Consider the following 21554-nt stretch of genomic DNA (forward strand, 5'->3'; position numbering starts at 1 on the left):
CATTACATTCTCCATAGATGAGTGCAGTTTCTACCTTCTCTTCATTAGAGTATATTGTACTCATACAAACATTCAACTAAAGACAGCTGTGCATTTTCCTTGTGTTTCAGTGAGTTTACTTTCAACTCCAAAAGTACATATACATGCACTGTCGTCTACAACAGGAGATTCAAAGTAAATTTCGTGTTCCGTATTTAATAGCGTCATGCTTCGGTGAATGGTAGATTGGGAAAAGTTTTTGAACAGGTAGTGAGGGAATGACGCGGAATACCGATTAAAATTGTAGGATGCTATCGTATCTTCATTACGAGTAAAGTGAAAAGAAAGGCAAACATGCTGCTTAATGCCTCCCCTGGGGGCAAAACAACATCTGCTTCATACATTTTTTTATTTTTCTTCTGGACAAAATGTTGAGATAAATGGGACATCTTGTACAGGGGGTGGACAAAAATATGAAAACACCAGAAACACATTACCATGCCTAATAGGGTGTACGAAAACAATTGACATTCAAAACAGCTTCCACCCGTATAGGAATGGATGTATACAGGTCGTGAACGGTTTTCAAGGCAATTATACCAGCGTTCTGCAATAGTAGCAAGGTCAGGGAACGATGATGGAGGTGGATAGTAAACGGATACCCTTCTCTCCAAAGTAGATCACAAAGTCTGGATAATATTGAGATCTAGTGATCGGTGGCTAGGGGAGATGCGACAGCTCACTCTTATGCTCACCAAACCGGTCCTCGATGATGTGAGCTATGTGATAAGAGGCCCTGTCATCTTGAAACACACCGTCGCCAATAAGGAACAAACATTCTACCATGAGACGGACCTGAGCAGCCAAAATGGCTGGGCAGTAATGCGAAGTTGGAGAGAACCCACGATGTGGCTGCCCAAATCATCATCGAACGCACGCCATGGTTCACTCTTGGCACGTAAACTCGGCCACAAATTGGATACAACGTGCAAAAAAGCTCGTACGACCAAATGACTTTTTTCCATTGCCCCATAGTAGATTTTATGTCTTCGGTACCACGTTTTCCTGTTACAGGCACTTGCACCACTGGTGTATGGTTTTGCAATTCCGCCTCGCTCTGCAATGCTCTGCTTGGATATCCCTTCGTGTTGTTTTACGAGGGTTGTTCAGGAAGTAAGTACCGATTAGTCACGAAATGAAAACCACTGGGAAAATCCGGTAAAGGTTTGCGCAGATGTGTTGGGCAGTGTCTCTAGTATGCCCGTCGATCGTGTCGGGTCGTTCTTTTCTGTTTTGAGTGAACAACGATCACGTAAAGATGCGTAGGGAATAGCGTCTGCCGCCAAGTATGAGGGCCTGGTTAGAGATTAAGCCTGTGTCACGCAGCCCACATAACACAACTATCGAACAGTTCCTTCTTCATGCCAATTCTCGGCCGCACACTACAGGGGCAATGAAGACGCTCCTGCAGCGTTTCCGATGGGAAGTGTTTGACCACCCTCAATACAGTCCGTATTTGGCTCCCCCTGAGTCTCATCTCTACTCACAAGATCTGCTGGCTATGAAGACAAAATTTTTTCCACAGATAACGAGCTGCAGACCAGTGCAGATAACTGGCAGAAAGCACAGGCGGCTGCTTTCTATGACGAGGATATTGGAAAGTTGATATAACACTACGACAAAACTCGAAGTTGGAGCGGCGACTATGTAGCGAAGTAGGTGGAAGGTGTACCTAACTGTTGCAAATAAAACGTTTGTGGTTTTCACTGTGGTTTGTATTTCGCGACCAATCGGAACTTACTTTCTGGACAACCCTCGTTTTTTGGTGCTGATAGGATTCGAGAGTGCGACAATCACTTCTGCAGTGCTTTTTTCAGCTATCGTCTTCTTATTTTTCCTCACAGTCCTTTTTAATGACCGCCTCTTACGATAACTTAACACACACTTTTGTCCGCATTGTGACTTAGCGGACGATGTTTTTCAGCTTTCCTTGTATGCGGAATGAATCTTAGATGTGGTGTCTCTTGAAACACCAAACAACATTTCGCCCTGGTTACCGAAGCACCAAGCATACGAGCACCAGCAATTTGCCCACGTTAGAATTCACTTAGCTCCGACAATCAATGCACTTACAACAATAGATAACAATGTACTGACCACGTCTGACCGTTACAGCGCGTTGACACTGCACCGTCGTCATTCGTGGTCAAATACAACACCACATGCTGCAGGCTTGGCTAGCATTTGCATTTATGTTCAAGCATGCATTTCTCGCGGTGTTCTCATATTTCTGTCCAGCCATTGTATATATAAAGAGTGTCTCAAAGTCTTCGCATCGAATGTCTAGGGCGACAGATTACAGCATGGGGAACAACTTTTGTTAAAGACAAACTGTTCGATGACGTTTCTCGGCGACACTAGGCGTCTTTTAGTATCCACCGGGCCGGCCGCGGTGGCCGTGCGGTTCTAGGCGCTTCAGTCCGGAACCGCGGGACTGCTACGGTCGCAGGTTCGAATCCTGCCTCGGGCATGGATATGTGTGATGTTCTTAGGTTTAAGTAGTTCTAAGTTCTAGGGGACTGATGTCCTAAGATGTTAAGTCCCATAGTGCTCAGAGCCATTTGAACCAGTATCCACCGGTCCTAGTACAATGTGATTTCATCGACCTAACAGTTCCTGCTAATCAGGTGCGCTGCATACCCTAGTAAAACGCTAGGGTGATTTTCAAGAAGAAAACTACAAGACTGTATTTCTCTAAACGGAGAAATATGATTTCAAAAGCGAATCAGTAACACAGATTTCACTTTACCTACCCTCTTTCATGTGCAGCAGAAGACTGATCATAGGCAACACACGAGGCATTGTCATGCTGCAGGTAACCGACTCCCTGACGCTTCTCAGGGGCACAACCAATACGTTTGATAAAAAGACCTTGAAACACTCTGCATAACGAACAAGAATCTCTCTGTATGAAGAAATGGCGAGCAAAGAGCGTTGCATCCGAAGCAATCAAATGGCTCTGAGCACTATGGGACTTAACATCTGAGGTCATCAGTCCCCTAGAACTTAGAACTACTTAAACCTAACTAATCTAAGAACATTACACACGTCCATGCCCGAGACAGGATTCGAACCTGCGACTGTAGCGGTCGCGCGGGTCCAGACTGAAGCGCCTAGAACCGCTCGGCCACAGCGGCCGGCCCGAAGCAATCACTTAGATGCTGATCGACAGCCTTAAGATTGACAAAAACTGCGGAGAACCCAACAGAATTATCTCGCACAGATCGTCTAACGCATGATGAAATCAGTTTCCTAAGTAGGTCGGTACACATGAGCGTGAACTTCGATTATCTTCGTGCTGCGCCGGAAATAGAGGGAGATTAAATTTGAGCTCATTTCTGACAAACATTTCGCGAATGCAAAATCTGATTTTATCACATTGGTTGCAATGTCAGAGAATTTTGGATTAATGTCGCGTCTCAAACTTTTTAAATTTTTCATTCTCGTCATGTGCCCAAGTAATAAATCCATACAGGAGGAGAGTAACACAGCTTAGTATATTTTAATCACCAAAATTAAGTCAAATGCATACAATATGACAAACAAGTAACGAAGACAGAGGTGGCCGAGTACGGGGAATTTTCTCGTATTTTGACGGCATCGGCTCCCAGTCACAGAGTGCAGTAGAAGTCCAGATCAAAGGCGTAGCTGGCTGAAAAAATGAACACCCGAAAAATCATTACGTATGTGACAATGTCAGTACTTAGCTTTCTCAGTAAAACGAAAGTAATACGCGTAATAAAAACCGCACTCTCGAGAAGCACATCTTATACAAAACACACAGACATGCATGGTAGCTCAGAACCTCTGAGAAAGTCAGAGCGGTAACAAAACAAACAAACTGAAGGATAATTTTTGTCATTAAAGTTTCGGCACTGCAGACGAATATTAAACATTTCTAGAACTAATATTCCGCAGCAGTCCCGAAATAACATCTAATACTCGTGTGTTCGAGAATACATAACTGGGCATAATACAATAAGTTTCAGAAAGATTCATCCCATTTCAACCTCTACATAAGAGAAGACAGAAATAGCCGGTAGAGACTTCCCTGTTGTGTCTAGCTCACTTGTAAATTACCCAACCGGCATCGAAAGGTTACTGTGCGTTCACCGTTTCAACAAATACACTTCAGTTAGAATTGTGCGGCGTGATTGTTGTTGAACGCACGGCGCTGCACCTCCTACGGCTACAAGTAATCACTGACTGCGCCAGCAGTTTCAAGACACTAGTTAACTATGTAAGAGAAAATGCACAGGTCGCCTCCGTATGCTCGTTCAAGACGGAAAAGCGCATTTTATTGGGTTTCGCTCTTAGTCCACAAAGTCTACTCGTCGTGCCTGCCGAGAGTTTGTCATTCATCATTCTCTGCCTAGTGTGTTTCGAGGCGACCTTTGCGTTTCAAGCCACATAGGAGTCAGTCGGTACATTTCCTTCATGACAGTGATAAAAACCACGTGAAAAGTTTTTAAAATTCAGTTTCGGCATGGAGAGGGAGGATAACTATTTCCTTTCGTGTTTACTGATGAGTGATGAGGCTATGTTCTATTTCCAAGAGGAAACGTGAACCACCAAACTTAAGAATGTGGAGAACGCAGTAGCCACGTACCGCAGCCCAGCTAGGGAGACACTTCGCAAAGCTTAATATGATTCATACTAACTCGAGAAAATATTTTCGGAAAAGATTACTACAGTATCTCGTACCTGGATATGACGGAGATATAGATTTTCCTACAACTGCGAGAACACGAACAAAATTACATTTTTACGCAGGTTGAAGCACCATCGCACTGGCACCTGCATATAACAATAAAAGCATTCCTTAAAATTCGGATGCTTCAATGATGGTCAGAATGTAATGATTGTACAGACCTTGCAGTCAGTCCCGGATTAAGCAAGCGCGGGGCCCATAGCAAATTCTGACAAGGGGCCCCTGGTTTGTTTAGGTCGTATGGTTTAGGATATTAAATAAAACAAGATCGTTACGAATAAAGTTTTCTCGGTTTAATTTCGGCAAATTTAGAAATAATACAAGTTAGGTAAATGTCTCTGAGCAAATAGTATTCAATGTTCACTATACTGGGGTCATTTAGACGTTCCTGTCCCAGCGTATTTCCTAATTCATTTTCAATCCGCTTTAACATTGAAAAAGAACTTTCTCCACTACGGTTGGTGATCATTAAGGATAAGTAAATGCGTAAGGCTATTTCTACATTTGGAAAACACGATCCTAACGAATTTTCCAATAAAATTCTGTAATTTGTAGTTCCAAAGCTTCGTTCTTTTTTCTGTCAATGGCAGCAGCGACATCCGTTTTCAGTAGCTCAGCGAACTGTACCAATTCGTCGCCTAGCGACTCTTCTAAATCTGGGTAAGCATCACGGTATTAGGAGGCATAGTCCATATCAATTCAGGTAGGATAGGAAGAAATCTTACCTTCGTAGTCTCGGATGTTATTGAATTTAGCGTATGTTAAAATGAAGGACTAAGTAAGGTACACGTATTTTTTTGTTTTCTCCAACGAAATTTTTGCTCCGAGATACAAGCCCTACAAAGATGACACTGCGCATACTGAATATGCGAATTTTGGAAAAAAAATTAAAATGGTGTATCTCTTGAACAGTTCTAGATATTTTGTTAGAGTTATTTGAAAGATAATTGCTTTATGATTACAAAGATATCCTCCATTTGGACTTATCTGTCAAAGTTCTTTTACTATAGCATTCTGAATTTTTTAAATAATTTATGGAAAAAAATTCTCGAATCCATAAAATTTTGATTTTTTTGTTGATTAGTACCATATATTTTTACATTCCCTGGAAAGAAGAGCTTCCACTTTTATGTTGAACAGGTTTTACAAACAACTGAAATTTTTGCCATACATAAAACCTGTTTTATTACCACTTTATCACATAACAGGCTCATAAAAATCAAAACCTAGCCTTATTTAACATAATTCAGTTTTGAAAAGTGAGTAAGAAACTCATTTTTCAAGCATTTTAAATGGTGCAAAGACTTAAAGATTTCAATTTATACAACTTCTGTGCACTCTGTTTTGTACCGAAATTGGCCAGTCAATGAACTAAAAATGTGTTCCACTGCTTCAGTATCTTCCTTTGATATAGAGTGATGCCTTCCTATTGAACCAACAGGAACTGGAGCACTTACAGTCTTCGAAACATTGTAAACAGGTAGTGAGCACTGATGGCGTTGTTGCTGGCCTTCAGCTGGAAACCTATATCCAGCAGTTGGTCCATGTGGTAGCATAAAGTTCACTACAATTTCGTTTAACTCATAATCTCTGCAATCCACCAGTCGCAGTCATGCACACACGCCACAAACATCCACCTTCTCAGGTTATGAATCTGTACATTATCCTGCCGTTTCTGAGGTGTTGGCCGAACGAACGAAATTTCTTCTTTCTTGCTCTTTAAAGTGTTTGCAATATGATTTCGTCCATCACTTTCGAGTCCAAAAATGTGTCTTCTGAATTCCTTTCACAGGAGTAGTTCGTTTGGACCATTCTTCTTTTTTATGCTGACGGAATTCTTCGATTTCCTCTTTGGACAAAAGAATGAGGGCTGTGGATGTATAAGGTTTCACGACTCTCGTAAAATCCTCAGCATTCTGAATCGCAACTGTATTTGGTCTGGAAAGATTATGTTTTGTATCATGGCGCTTCAGCAGGCTTCCTACACCATCACAAGGCCCCTTCCCGTGACCAGCAACGCTATATACCCAGTTAGTTGGAACAAGCGACTTACTCAATTCAAACAGCCGGTAACGGTTTTTAAAATGTCTAGGAGCACCATCAGAAATAATTATGACCATCCCTGCCCCTGTTTGCAGTTGAAGAATTTCGCGTGTTGCTAGTAAGGCGTGTGCTGACATGTCCTGTGTCATCACTTACAGCAGCAACACTTGTGGTCTTGTTTTGAAAATATTTCACTCCAGTAAAAATTGAAACCTCGTCATTACTCCAATTATACCCTTGTACTTCTTGTGGGAGAGTTACAGACCAGTTCTCAGCAAAATCACAGTGAAGCACTAAACATAGTTCAGCAGCCTGTACACACCCTTTCACTTCTACAATGAGTTGTTGCAATTTCTTCAGATGCTGGTGTGTTACTGCTTTCACTGACCATTTACCAAATTTATCAAAGAAACAGTCAAAGCCAACAGTTCTCTTAATTAGTTTATTTTCCTGCCATGTCGAAAATGTATAATTTCTGCAGAGTTATCTGCTACGGCTTCCGGGTCCAGTGTTTGTAAGGACAGTCCTCCCTTTCCAGTGCAGTCGCCACATTCTTGAAACAAACAAGTCTCTCGCTTGACGTCACACACTACTAATGATTTCACACGCCCAACCAAGGAATCATATGTCACGTGCTCCAGTAAGTTCTTCAAAGTTACCACACAAAGTTCAAAACTGGCGCAGTACACACATAAACAGACATCTCAAGGTGAGTGTGGAACTACCCACTTGGGTCGTAGTGCATAAAATTTTGATCTTTCAATATGTGAAGTTGTATAGTAGCTCTTATAAATTGCAAAAGTTCTTTTCATACCGCGAGTAATGTAGCTCTTCACTTACACAACATTTTGACCTTCAACTGTTATAGTGTCTTTTGTTGCCACTCTGGCGAGAACAGTTCCATTTATCTTCCAGATAAAATGACTGCACTGTTTGAACTTGAGCTGCTTCTACAGGATGACCACAATAGGTATCTGGTCTTCCAAAGACTCCTTTTACAGACCTCACATTTCTTGATTTGTCTACCATGTACTATGATACTAATGGAACGTTGTTCAAAATTGTTTTCTTTGAAAATGTCTGTGGAATAATAGTTAAAACTTTCACCTTGTCACTGTAGGATGCACAATATTCAACAGCTGAATTGATATTTGTGAAAAATTGCTGGCAGGAGGTGCAAGAATGCTTTGGTTTCATTTTCTTCTGACGGTGGAATTTCTACTTTGAAGAGTGTGGTCAGTTTTGCTGTAGTGTATTCATCCATAGATTTAGTAATTTCTCTGCGCTTTCTTGATGCATAGAGCTTATGACTCAACTTCACTGACCACGGTTTCTTAAAAGAACTAACACCTGCCTCTGTAGTTGACTGATTCACAGTATTTAATTCTTCCTCTATTGATGCAAAATCTGCATCATTTGCACCATGGGAGGCCTCACCTTGTTCAGATACTATCATTGTTGTTATCCTGTCAAAATGAGTAGAACACAAAAAGTCGTCACTGGAAACATCTTCACTTTGAAACAGTCTTCAAATGAGAACACTTATTCCCAATCTGAACAAAGTCGGTTTTTTGTTTATCTTATATATAACTGTTTTATGGATATGCAAACAGTCAGCGCACTTCACTCTCCTGTGGCCCCAGTCAGAAGACATATCAAACAGTTCTTTTCACGAAACACACTGCAGCTGTGCAGATTTCTTAGAAGCCTCTTCAGCAAACAAATTAACACTGGACAACTACAATATAGAAACCTGCATTGAACAACCACGAAAAAGAAACTAAGAAATATCTGCAACAATGAAAGTAAAAATAAATAACTGCAACAAAGAAAGTGATAAGAAATAACTGCAACAAATACAATAGAAATAAACATTGCAACAAAGAAATTAGTAAGAAACAACTTCATAGAAGACACACATTACCCTTAAAGTTAAAAAATGATTTTTTAAAAAATAAAACCTGTTCAACTTAAAAATGGAAGCTCTCCTTTACAGAGAATGTAGTACTACATGACACTAATCAACAGAAAAAAAATCAAAATTTTCTGGATTGGCATTTCTGAAAAAAAAATTTCAGTAAATTATAAAAAAATTCAAAAGGCGACAGTAAAAGAACTTGACGGATATGTCCAAACGGAGGATACCATTGTAATCATAAAGCAATTATCTTTAAAATAAAAAACTCTAACAAAATATCTAGAACTGTTACAGAGAAACCGCATTTGAAATTATTTTCCGAAATTCGCATCTTCAAAATGGTGCTCACAGTGTCATCTTTGGAGGCCTGTACCTCGGGGCAGGAATTTTTTTGGAGAAAACAAAAAATACGTGTTACTTATTTACTCCTGTATTTTAACATTTGCTAAATTCAATAACATCCGGGACTATGAAGGTAACCCCCTGCCTGAAGTGATACAGATTATTCCAGGAGTTCTTTTCAAGATCTCTTCTGCTGTAAGAGATTTCAAGTCCCGTAGTATTCCAAAAGCATTAGTCAGGTGATCGTATTTTTCCATGTGTTTAGCTAATGCCCCCAGTACGTTGCCAATTATCATTAAAAACATATGTTTAGCTAATGCCCCCAGTATGTTGCCAGTTATCACTAGAAACACCTGAAATTCAAAATGTTCTGCAGGTGTTTGATTTTCTACAGTCTCATCGAGTGTAGTTGACCCACTAAAATGGTCGTACTTTGAGTTTCGCTTGTGTCATCTTGATGTTTGTTGCTGATATTCTTCACAGCTAGTCAGGGATTGATTTTTGCCTCAATTTCTGAAAATGTGAACCTCATTCCCTGGATATATTCATGTAAGGATTTATAAAGTGCAAATCCGGTGCTCAGATCTTGACCAGACGACTGCAGCGAAACGCTAGTCGCTTGCAAGCGTTATAGGATTCTGTTGCATGCGACACACATTATTTCCGTTTCCAAAGTACTCATTTTCAAACCCAATCCGTGAGCCTGAATGCGCCACTCTACCTTTTGATACATATTACTAGATATGACATTCAATACTTGCTCGATCGTATGAAAACCAAATAGAAGCGCCTTTGCAGCATCAGCTCTGCCCGACCATCTAGTGTCCGATAACCTTTCCAAAATCGGAATTTTGGTATTATCATTTTTAAGTGTTTTCAAAAGAAGGCCCCATCGATAGATAGCAGCGGAAAAAAAATATATATAAGCTTTCAAGGGCCGGCCGGTGTGGCCGTGCGGTTCTAGGCGCTTCAGTCTGGAACCGTGTGACCGCTACGGACGCAGGTTCGAATCCTGTCTCGGGCATGTGTGTGATGTCCTTAGGTTAGTTAGGTTTAAATAGTTCTAAGTTCTAGGGACTGATGACCACAGATGTTGAAAGGTGGCTACACTGTGCCACTGCGCCAGAGAGTGCGCCAAAGAGTACTATTAAGCCGCCTCCACAGTGCGTGTTACGAGATCGTAGAAGTCAGTGCTTGTTGTGACATTGGAGAGGACAGTGTGTGTTAAGAACTCATAGAGACAGTGTGTGCGTGGGCAGAGCTCGTGGTTGTCGTGAAGTTGGAGTAAGATGTTGTAGTAAAGAGTGTTCCATGTTTTATGCAGTTATTTGATGGGAGAGATAGCAGATGTTATTGTAATGAGTGCATTTCGTCAATATATATGAAGGTAAAATTTATAATGTTTTTTTTTTATTAATTGTCTATCTGAAATAATGTGTCACTACAGGTTCAGTCAACAAAGCATCTGGCTTGTGTTCTTGGATTAGAGTGGAATTCTGGTTTTCTTGCGTAATTATAGTTTTCTAATTTTCTTTTGTCACGTCTGTATAATTGGTATCAAAATTCTTGTCTTGTTGGAAAAGAACCGTGCCAGATGTGGGCGTTGAGTCACACTCCCACATACAGAACAGTTACATTTGTGCTTGGATTTTGTAGGTTTTATAGTTGCTGGGGACTTAATTAATTAACTGTGTTTATGAAAATTTTCTTACATTGTTCTTAGCAGTCAGATAGCGTAATAATACTAGTCAGGGCCAACCGTTTACGAGACTTACGTAATCGGACATACAGCAACTAAAAAATATTTTCAATCATATATTTAATTAAGCCCCCATGCACGTGGCGACCGCTGCTTCGGATCGTCCCTTGGATTCTTCTGATTGTGAAAATTGTAGACTGTAGTATTGTTGTAGTAATCTGTAGCTAGTAATTGTAGTCTATTTTGCATGTGTAGATTTGGTAATTGTCATTCTTCTAATGGTATTTTTTTTTTCTCAGAATTAAATTTGTTGTCTTGTCAACGGTTTGACAATTTAGTGCAATTATTTCAATTGTTCGATTGATCGTGTTTGAGGGAAACATCTAGTGTGAATAGTATTGTTGGAGATAAGAGTCACGGTGTGTAATTTTCGTACAGTGACGAATCTTTCGTATATTTTGTAAATGATTACGCGATCAATGAAAAAGGCAAAAATGATGAATAGTGAGAATGACGAAATTGTTCACATGGCGAACTCGCCAACAGAGGAAAACAGTATGGTGGATAATGAGGTGGAAAACAATGTGATAAGTCGGGAAAATAGTCCGGAACCATTTCAAAATTTTTCTCAATCAGAAAATTCACAGAATACGAGATCAACGATAGAAGATTCTGGAATAGTATCGAACACAGATAGCTTTATAGCCATGCAGAAGGAAGCTGGTTTTGTGGGAAATGTGAGGGGTGAAAAGAATTTTGAAACAGTTACTATGGAGCAGTTGATGAGTGCTATATTAAATGTGGGATCACAGTTACGATCTGAATTAAAAACAGATATGGAAACACAAATAGGAACAATTAAAACTGATATAGGAACTATTAAAACTGAGATGGGAACAATTAAAACACAAATGGGAACAATGGAAACACGGATGGGAACAATGGAAACTCGGTTAGGATCTGAATTAAAAACAGAGATAGGAACAATTAAAACAGAGATGGGAACTTTGGAAACACGGTTAGATTCAAGAATAGGGACATGTTTCAAAAATATGAAAGATGAATTAAAGAAAGAAATCAGGGAAGAAGTACAACCGATTCTGAATTCTCACAATAATAGATTAATTGCAGTGGAAATCAGACAAAGGGAACAGGATAGAGAACAGGAAGAAAGAGATCGCGTGATAGTACAGAATTTTTCAGTGTTAAATTTACAACGTGCAAAGGATAAGGAAGAAATATTTGAAAGAATCGAGGAATCCGTACCAAATGACAGAATAAATAATCTAACACGACAATATGAACAGTTAACTACCAAATGTGTCAATACTGAAACCCGAGTCGCGACACTTACGGAAGATGTAAACAAACAGAAAGAAAAAATAGGTGACTTATCGGAAAGAGTTGAGGAAATTTCAGATAAATTGACAAATCTTAGTTTACATGGGGACAGAGATTCGGATGATACAGCCCCATTACCATTTGCAGAAACCGAAGAGTATCAGAACATAAATAAGCATGTTGAAAATCAGGGAAAATTTAATGAACGCGTGAAAAGGGAATTTGAGGCATTACGGAAGCAAGTCAAACAAATTGAAGGCGAAATAGTAGGAAAGGACAGTAGAAGGAACTTAGAATCACAGATAGCAGAGGGGTATGAAGAAAGTAATTTATTTCATTTACGAGAGGCAACAAGAGAGCGCCAGGCGCGTGAACTTGACAATAATCGACATTCGGACTGGGACAGACGCGGTAGGTCTTTGTCGCCGCGAGGCGAAAACTTTGACTATAAACACTTTTTGACTGTCCGGAAATTTAAGATCTTCCGCAATTCGAAGAATGACATACATCCATGTGCATGGTTAGATCAATTTACGTACGCACTTCCGCCAAAGTTGCCATTAAGTCACAAACTAGAAATTATGTGCAGTTATTAATGTCCTCAGGGGATTCACTACTCTAAGTGAATATGTGCGGTAGCGAGCATAGGGCCCCGAGCTGTAGTGGTGCTATTTCTCTTTTAGTTTTCTGTACCGCTGCCTACTCTTTCACTATTCTTTGCATCTGTCAAAACAACTCTTCGACTATCAATCTATCTAGTGAGTAAGTAAACAATAACCGGATTTGACTAATTTACCCAAAAGTGACTTTGGAATTTACCGTTTGGACTCACTATATTTTCTGCAGCATTCATTCGTCGTCTAAATGAAATTTTACCTGTTTATCTTCGTGACAACATTACTTCATATGTTGACGATATTCTCATTGCTAAACGTTCTTGGAGTGAGCACAACAAAATTTTGGATTCATTGTTACGTATCTTTGCAAGAGTTGGTATTACAGTGAACTTAGAAAAATCTGAATTTGGTCGTTCTCAGGTGAAATTTCTCGGCCACATTATTTCTACAGAAGGTATTCTTCCAGATCCAGAGAAACTAGATGCTATTCAGTTTGCAATGACATTCTTTTTAAACGAAAATCGGTCGACAACTCCGTTTGGTTATTTTGTATTCCTGATGAGTGGGTCAATAAATTGATTTGGTATACGCATTTCAGTTATGCACACTTTGGTCCCAGAAAATGTTTTTATAAATTACGAGAAAATTGCTACTTCAGTAATATGGAAAAACGTATTCGATCTGTTCTTGCCAAATGTAAATTATGTCAAATGGCTAAGCCTCCAACGATTTCTCACAGAGCACCGTTGTTTCCCATCATTCCAGCGAAATTAAAGGAGATGGCTGCAGTCGATTTGTTCGGTCCAGTGGTTCGTTCTACTAATGGTTTTGCGTACATTTTCGTAGCAGTGGAGTTGACGTCAAAATATGTGTGTTTTACACCTTTACGCAAAGCAACAGCTCGTTCAGTATCTAATGCTTTCATCAAACATTTTCTTAAAGAAGTTGGTCATGTTGATAAGGTCATATCAGATAATGGATCACAGTTTCGTTCTAAAATTTGGCTTCGTACTCTACAGCGTCGTAAAATTAAACCAATCTTCATTTCACTTTTTCACCCTCAATCGAACGCTTCAGAGAGATGGATGAAGGAAATCAATAAATTGTGCCGTCTTTATTGTCATCAGAATCACAGAACTTGGGATCAGTACCTTCATATTTTTCAAAACATTCTGAATGAACTTCCTAATGACTCAACTTCTTTACCGCCTCTATTGATATTAAAAAATAAAGTACCAACAAATCGCATTTCTGAAATAGTTCCTTTTCCGCCTTCACGGAAACTACGGCATTCTGAAGTTGTGAACATGGCTCTACGAAATATTGCATCTGCGGCTGCAAGAAGAGAGAAATCAGCTAAACGTCCTGGTCGTTTAAAAACTTTTTCAGTTGGTCAAAAGGTATTAATTAAGTCCCACCGTTTGTCTCACAAAGGAAAAGGCTTGTGTCGCAAATTTTTTCTGCTTTATAACGGTCCATATAGGATTCGCAAAATTATTCATGATAACACTGTCGAAGTAGAAACTCTTAAATCACGACGCTCTAAAGGAATACATCATATATCAAACGTTAAAATTTTTGTGGAATGACATACTTGTGAGAAACTAACAGCTAGATGTAAACACGCAGAGAGTACAAGGATACCGCGCTGTGTTTTGGCGGCGGCACATATTCAAAGCAACAGTCAAGTCTGCGCGCCGCACAAGGCAGTCGTTGACCGAAAACAATAGCTTCCTACGTCACGCGCCTACAGCTGATCGAGCGCTCAGTGCGAATGCACTGACAGCCGTAAACAAATACACAGTCTAATTTCTGCGACTAAATTCTGTATAAAGCTATAAGGACTTGTTGAATTGTGTTATTAACATTCAGTATTTTGCAGGATACGGTTGTATAAAATATTTAAGACCTTCAGGTAAATCCTGTGCGTGTCCGACGTTAAGAGGACTTGCTATCGAGAAATTTTCAGGAAGAATGTAATTTTGAAGAAGAAACTAATAAACTAAAAAGGGTAACTATTAATTGAGTTTATTTTTCAGGTAACATGTTTCCACTTAGGTACGTACTTTAGACGTAATTTGCTGCTCGCGATTACGCGATTCATACTTTGTGCTAATTTCAGGTTCTATGAATTTACTTGTGAAGCGACGTGCTTGCGTACGTTAACTGATTTTGACAATGATTATTAATGAACTGGGTTGTGACTTGTATATATTATGCATCGCTTGGCTGCTATGCTTTTTGACTGACGTCATATTTTTCTATTATGTGCCTGCTGTGCTTAGTTATTTAAATTATAATTGTCACCTGATTTATTGTGCTGATATGTATGTAAGTTATACTTTGTGATTTATCTGCTTGCGCCTTCATGTTTACTTATTAAGATGACATATGAACATTTATTTGCTTATGCTGATATGATGCTAATGACATGTTTGCTGCTTTTTGTATGGATTGCATATTTACACATTTCTGTTTTGTTGCCATAACTGCTCTTTAATTTGGTATATAGCAATGCTGTTGTACAGTGTACAAACATAGAGTTTAGGTCACACTATTGGATTAATTATAGATTGTTCGCTTGGCAGAGCCTCGTTGTAAGAATTATGCTGCATACACTTGTTGACATTCTGTTCTCTACTGGTATATTTACTCGCTATTGCAAGTTTTGCTTACGCTCAGTGCCATATATTTTTAAGATAAGAAAATTAACTGCTATAATTCGACGAACGACATTAGTACAAGAAAGTCATAGAAGTCACATGAGCTGGAGGTTTTATGGAAGCTGTATAAATTTATGCTAATAGGAAGGAAGCTAACGACATGACAGACCGAAACTAGGTTTAGACCATTAACAGTTATTACACTGCATTTTCGTGAGCAATTGAAATAGGAAGTGACACTTGACACAAAAAATACTCCACATGTTTGCTTCTGTTTGCCATAATTCTTGAAGTGGTGTACACACTGTGAAATATTATGATCATTCACACTCCGTAATCGTACTTAATTACTGAGAGTTATTCGAACTAAGTCTGTTAGAGGTCAGGTATGCATTTCTTTTATTTAATAATGGACAAGGAACCAAAATGTATCTTATAATTTATAATGAGTAGAAAATTTGGGTCAGATGGATTACACAGAGGTTGTGTGTTGGCAATGTGTCTTCGGATTGTATGGGATGCTGAATTGAAGTTGCATTAGGATTTTATCTGTACTTGTTCGAGGAGACTGACGAGAGGAAAGAGTTGTTATGGAAGTGAAATGATATTGGTGCTGAGGTTTATATTTATCGATGTATTATTATAGGTATTGAGAGTATATGAAGTTGTTTGTGGACAAGAGGTAAGGTGATATTGGTGCTGAGGTTTACATTTATCGACGTATTATTGAGGTATTATTGAGATTATGTGATGCTGATAATTATTAGAGTTTTGGTGTATAAGAGGTAAAGTAAGTGAGGAGCATATTTTTTTTTTGTTGGTCTTATGGAACAAGGAGGATGAAGATAGCAGACTAGAACACTAAAATAGAAGGAAGATAGTCTATACACACACTTTGTTAAATAACTAAGCAGTATATACTTTTTTTTGGAGAGAGGAAGTAATTGCATATCTTGGCTCACTGACAGTTGTTCAACAACAGTACATTTTGATCTGGCTTGGCAAACATTGGTCTTGACATGATGACTATGACGTTGACTAACTATTATTGACTGTTATACATTGCTGCCAGTACTAGTTGATACACATGATGAACATCAGATTTTGACAGAATTACATTTACACAGTTAACACTATTCAATTACACAGTAGTACTTAATGTGGATGAAAGATGAGTGAGTGTGTTTTGTGTGTTTTCCTTTCCTAATCCTACCCACCTATCTCCTAAATATTATTTTATTTGTTGGTAGTGGCTTGCACTGACACCCATAAATATTATAGGTTTACTGGTATTTGAGTATTTGTAATAGTTAATAGGACAATTATCTGACATCGTTTGTGTGTTTGTTATGATTTGTATGTTACTGTAAAAGCATTTGTATGTGCATTCAAACTATTGTTCATGCCTGGACTGTCTGATTAGTGAAGATAAATATTCTGAACTGTTACCTGCACTTTTCAACATGATGTGTGACATTTGGTCGTGTTTAATTTCTGCTGATGAACAGTGTGATCAGTGCTAGTGAATTTTGTGGAACTGCTTCGGCTGAGAGATGTCACTTGTTGGTGTCTGCACCTGCTCAACATTGCTGGGTGCAACTGATGAACTGTTTCTACTGAAATGAAGTCACTTGTTGCTGTTTGCACCTGCTCAACATTGCTGGGTGCAACTGATGAACTGTTTTTACTGAAATGAAGTCACTTGTTGGTGTCTGCACCTACTCAACATTGCTGGGTGCCTCTGATGGACTGCTTCTACTGAAATGATGTCACTTGTTGGTGTCTGCACCTGCTCAACATTGCTGGGTGCCTTTGATGGACTGCTTCTACTGAAATAATGTCACTTGTTGCTGTCTGCACCTGCTCAACATTGCTGGGTGCAACTGATGGACTACTCCTACTGAAATGGTGTCACTTGTTGGTGTCTGCACCTGCACTCAACATTGCTGGGTGCAACTGATGAACTGTTTTTACTGAAATAAAGTCACTGGTTGCTGTCTGCACCAACTCAACATTGCTGGGTGCAATTGATGAACTGTTTTTACTGAAATGATATCACTTATTGCTGTCTGCACCTGCTCAACATTGCTGGGTGCAACTGATGGACTGCTTCCACTGAAATGAAGTCACTTGTTGCTGTTTGCACCTGCTCAACATTGCTGGGTGCAACTGATGAACTGTTTTTACTGAAATGATGGTCACTTGTTGGTGTCTGCACCTGCTCAACATTGCTGGGTGCATCTGATGAACTGCTTCTACTGAATTAATGTGACTTGTTGCTGGGTGTACCTGCTAAACTTTACTGGGTGCCACTGATGGACTGCTTCTACGGAAAACATGTAACCTGTTGGTGTCTTTTTTTTGTATAAACTAATCATTGAAAGCATTTTATGTGAACATTTGTATAAACTGATTTTTTTGTATATTGTGTAAACTATTATGTAAAGTCACATGTATGAAAAGAAGTTGTATTGCTTACTGTATTTCATATGTTAGGTTAGTAAAAGGTCAGTGCAAAGCCAAAATTTTTAACTAATTATGTGATATTTAGGTATTAATATTATCTTTTATTTTTGTCTGTATTTTTCTGGACGAATTTGGTGGTATTTTCACCACCAATGCTGGCAAAAATACCATCAAATTCTGGCCTGTGGAGGAGGGGCATATGAAAGGTGGCTACACTGTGCCACTGCGCCAGAGAGTGCGCCAAAGAGTACTATTAAGCCGCCTCCACAGTGCGTGTTACGAGATCGTAGAAGTCAGTGCTTGTTGTGACATTGGAGAGGACAGTGTGTGTTAAGAACTCATAGAGACAGTGTGTGCGTGGGCAGAGCTCGTGGTTGTCGTGAAGTTGGAGTAAGATGTTGTAGTAAAGAGTGTTCCATGTTTTATGCAGTTATTTGATGGGAGAGATAGCAGATGTTATTGTAATGAGTGCATTTCGTCAATATATATGAAGGTAAAATTTATAATGTTTTTTTTTTATTAATTGTCTATCTGAAATAATGTGTCACTACAGGTTCAGTCAACAAAGCATCTGGCTTGTGTTCTTGGATTAGAGTGGAATTCTGGTTTTCTTGCGTAATTATAGTTTTCTAATTTTCTTTTGTCACGTCTGTATAATTGGTATCAAAATTCTTGTCTTGTTGGAAAAGAACCGTGCCAGATGTGGGCGTTGAGTCACACTCCCACATACAGAACAGTTACATTTGTGCTTGGATTTTGTAGGTTTTATAGTTGCTGGGGACTTAATTAATTAACTGTGTTTATGAAAATTTTCTTACATTGTTCTTAGCAGTCAGATAGCGTAATAATACTAGTCAGGGCCAACCGTTTACGAGACTTACGTAATCGGACATACAGCAACTAAAAAATATTTTCAATCATATATTTAATTAAGCCCCCATGCAATGTTAAGTCTCATAGTGCTCAGAGCCATTTGAACCATTGAAGCTTTCAAGGAAATCAAAGAAAATGGATGCTTCTGTACAACACTCTGCAGCACACTTGGCGACTAAATTTAGCGAATGTGAAAAACAGGGAATATATTCAGTGCACTTATTTATGTCTTAAATTCGTGGTTCGAAGCTGGTGTATCTGCCACTCATGTTACTGACACTGCCATAGCTTTGCCAACGACAATCTTTGATATTAATGCCATACTCTGTTAAAAAAGATAGTAAGCTTTGGGTGAGTTGTTCAACATTATGACCTTCCATATCCAAAAACTTCACAAATATTTCCACTGGTCCCGATGGCAGGACATAGCGCACTATCAGACTCAGTTGATCTACGTGAGATATACACTACTGGCCACTAAAATTTGCTAGACCAAGAAGAAATGCAGATGATAAACGGGTATTCATTGGACAAATGTATTATACTAGAACTAACATGTGATTACATTTTCACGCAATTTGGGTGCATATATCCTGAGAAATCAGTACCCAGAACAATCACCTCTGGCCGTAATAACGGCTATGATACGCCTGGGCATTGAATCAAACAGAGTAGATGGCGTGTACATGTACAGATGCCCATGTAGCTTCAACACGATACCACAGTTCATCAAGAGTAGTGACTGGCGTATTGTGACGAGCCAGTTGCTCGGCCACCATTGACCAGACGTTTTCAATTGGTGAGAGATCTGGAGAATGTGCTGGCCAGGGCAGCAGTCGGACATTTTCTGTATCCAGAAAGGCCCGTACAGGACCTGCAACATGCTGTCGTGCATTATCCTGCTGAAATGTAGGGTTTCGCAAGCATCGAATGAAGGGTAGAGCCACGGGTCGTAACACATGTGAAATATAACGTCCGCTGTTCAAAGTGCAATCAGTGCGAACAAGAGGAGACCGAGACGTGTAACCAATGGCACCCCATACCACCACGCCGGGTTATACGCCAGTATGGCGATGACGAATACACGCTTCCAATGTGCGTTCACCGCGATGTCTCCAAACACGGATGCGACCATCATGATGCTGAAAACAGAACCTGGATTGATCCGAAAAAATGACGGTTTGCCATTCGTGCACCCAGGTTCGTCGTTGAGTACACCATCGCAGGCGCTCGTGTCTGTGATGCAGCGTCAAGCGTAACCGCAGCCACTGTCTCCGAGCTGATAGTCCATGCTGCTGCAAACGTCGTCGAACTGTTCGTGCAGATGGTTGTTGTCTTGCAAACGTTCCCATCTGTTGACTCAGGGATCGAGACGTAGCTGCAGGATCCGTTACAGCCATGCGGATGCCTGTCATCTCGACTGATAGTGATACGGGGCCTTTGGGATCCAGTATGGCATTCCGTATTACCCTCCTGAACCCACCGATTACATATGCTGCTAACAGTCATTGGATCTCGACCAACGCGAGCAGTAGTGTCGTGATACGATAAACCGCAATCGCGATAGGCTACAATCCGACCTTTATCAAAGTCGGAAACGTGATGGTACGCATTTCTCCTCCTTACACGAGGCATCACAACAACTTTTCACCAGGCAACGCCGGTCAACTGCTGTTTGTGTATGAGAAATCGGTTGGCAACTTTCCTCATGTCAGCACGTTGTAGGTGTCGCCACCGGCGCCAACCTCGTGTGAATGCGCTGAAAAGCTAATCATTTGCATATCACAGCATCTTCTTCCTGTCGGTTAAATTTCGCGTCTGTAGCAGGTCATCTTCGTGGTGTAGAAATTTTAATGGCCAGTAGTGTATGGGGAGTAGAATCCAGTGCGACTATATTGTGTTTGAATCTCATAATTTCGCAAGTAATATGATCCAGTATGGCTGACGCAATTAGATGGATAAATTCCTTGCACATTGTTTTTGACAAATATGACGTACGTCCCTTTTCTTTATTTGCATGAATACGTATATGTTGGGCCAGAAACACATCAAATTTGGCTAGGAATTCTAATTACCCAAAATAATTTCCATTGTGGGCTGAACCAACAATTCCATCACTACCTCGAAATGCTAGCCCTCGCTCAGCTAAAAAACTGCCGCAATTCGTTCTAATAGTGTTTGCCAATACCTTTGTTCGCTCTCAATTTGGCTTACAAGTTGAGAATTGACACGTGCATTTTGTTTTTTAAGAACTAACACGGAAATTATCGCTTTTCTATGTGAACTGTTTTCTTCATGTCTCTTCAGCAAAATATTTGGAGGATCTGCCACTTTGCAAACAAAACAGAAGTCACCCATTGCTTTCTGAATAGCATAACCAACCTCTTATTTAAGTTTTATTCGTTAGTTTATGTATATACGTGAGAAACTACTTTCTACAGAATCTTGGCTTATTTCCTTCTCATATATTTTCATTGAAGACAAGAAACTACTGTTCATATGGTGAACTTGGCTACTTCCTTTCATAATCCAATAATCTCTGTCGAAGTTGTCTGACCACTCACCAATATCGTTAGAATATATTTTACTTTCACTTTGTGTTCCACTTGTACAAGATGCAGTAAGATCGACTTCTCTTTGTCTTGAAGACGAGGTCTGTGGGCCGACAGGACTTCCAATGCTTCTCAATTCAGTTTGGCTTCGAGACGATATGGCTGAAATAGGAAGACTTGCTGTCTATTCAGTTGCTGTATCACTTGTGGAAAACGTAACTGCATCGGAAAAAGTTGCATATTCTGACCAATCTTCTGTAGTATAACTATCATACTTACAATCAACTACA

The sequence above is a fragment of the Schistocerca piceifrons genome, chromosome 5 (genome assembly GCF_021461385.2).
Source record: "Schistocerca piceifrons isolate TAMUIC-IGC-003096 chromosome 5, iqSchPice1.1, whole genome shotgun sequence".
Classification (NCBI taxonomy): Eukaryota; Metazoa; Arthropoda; class Insecta; order Orthoptera; family Acrididae; genus Schistocerca; species Schistocerca piceifrons.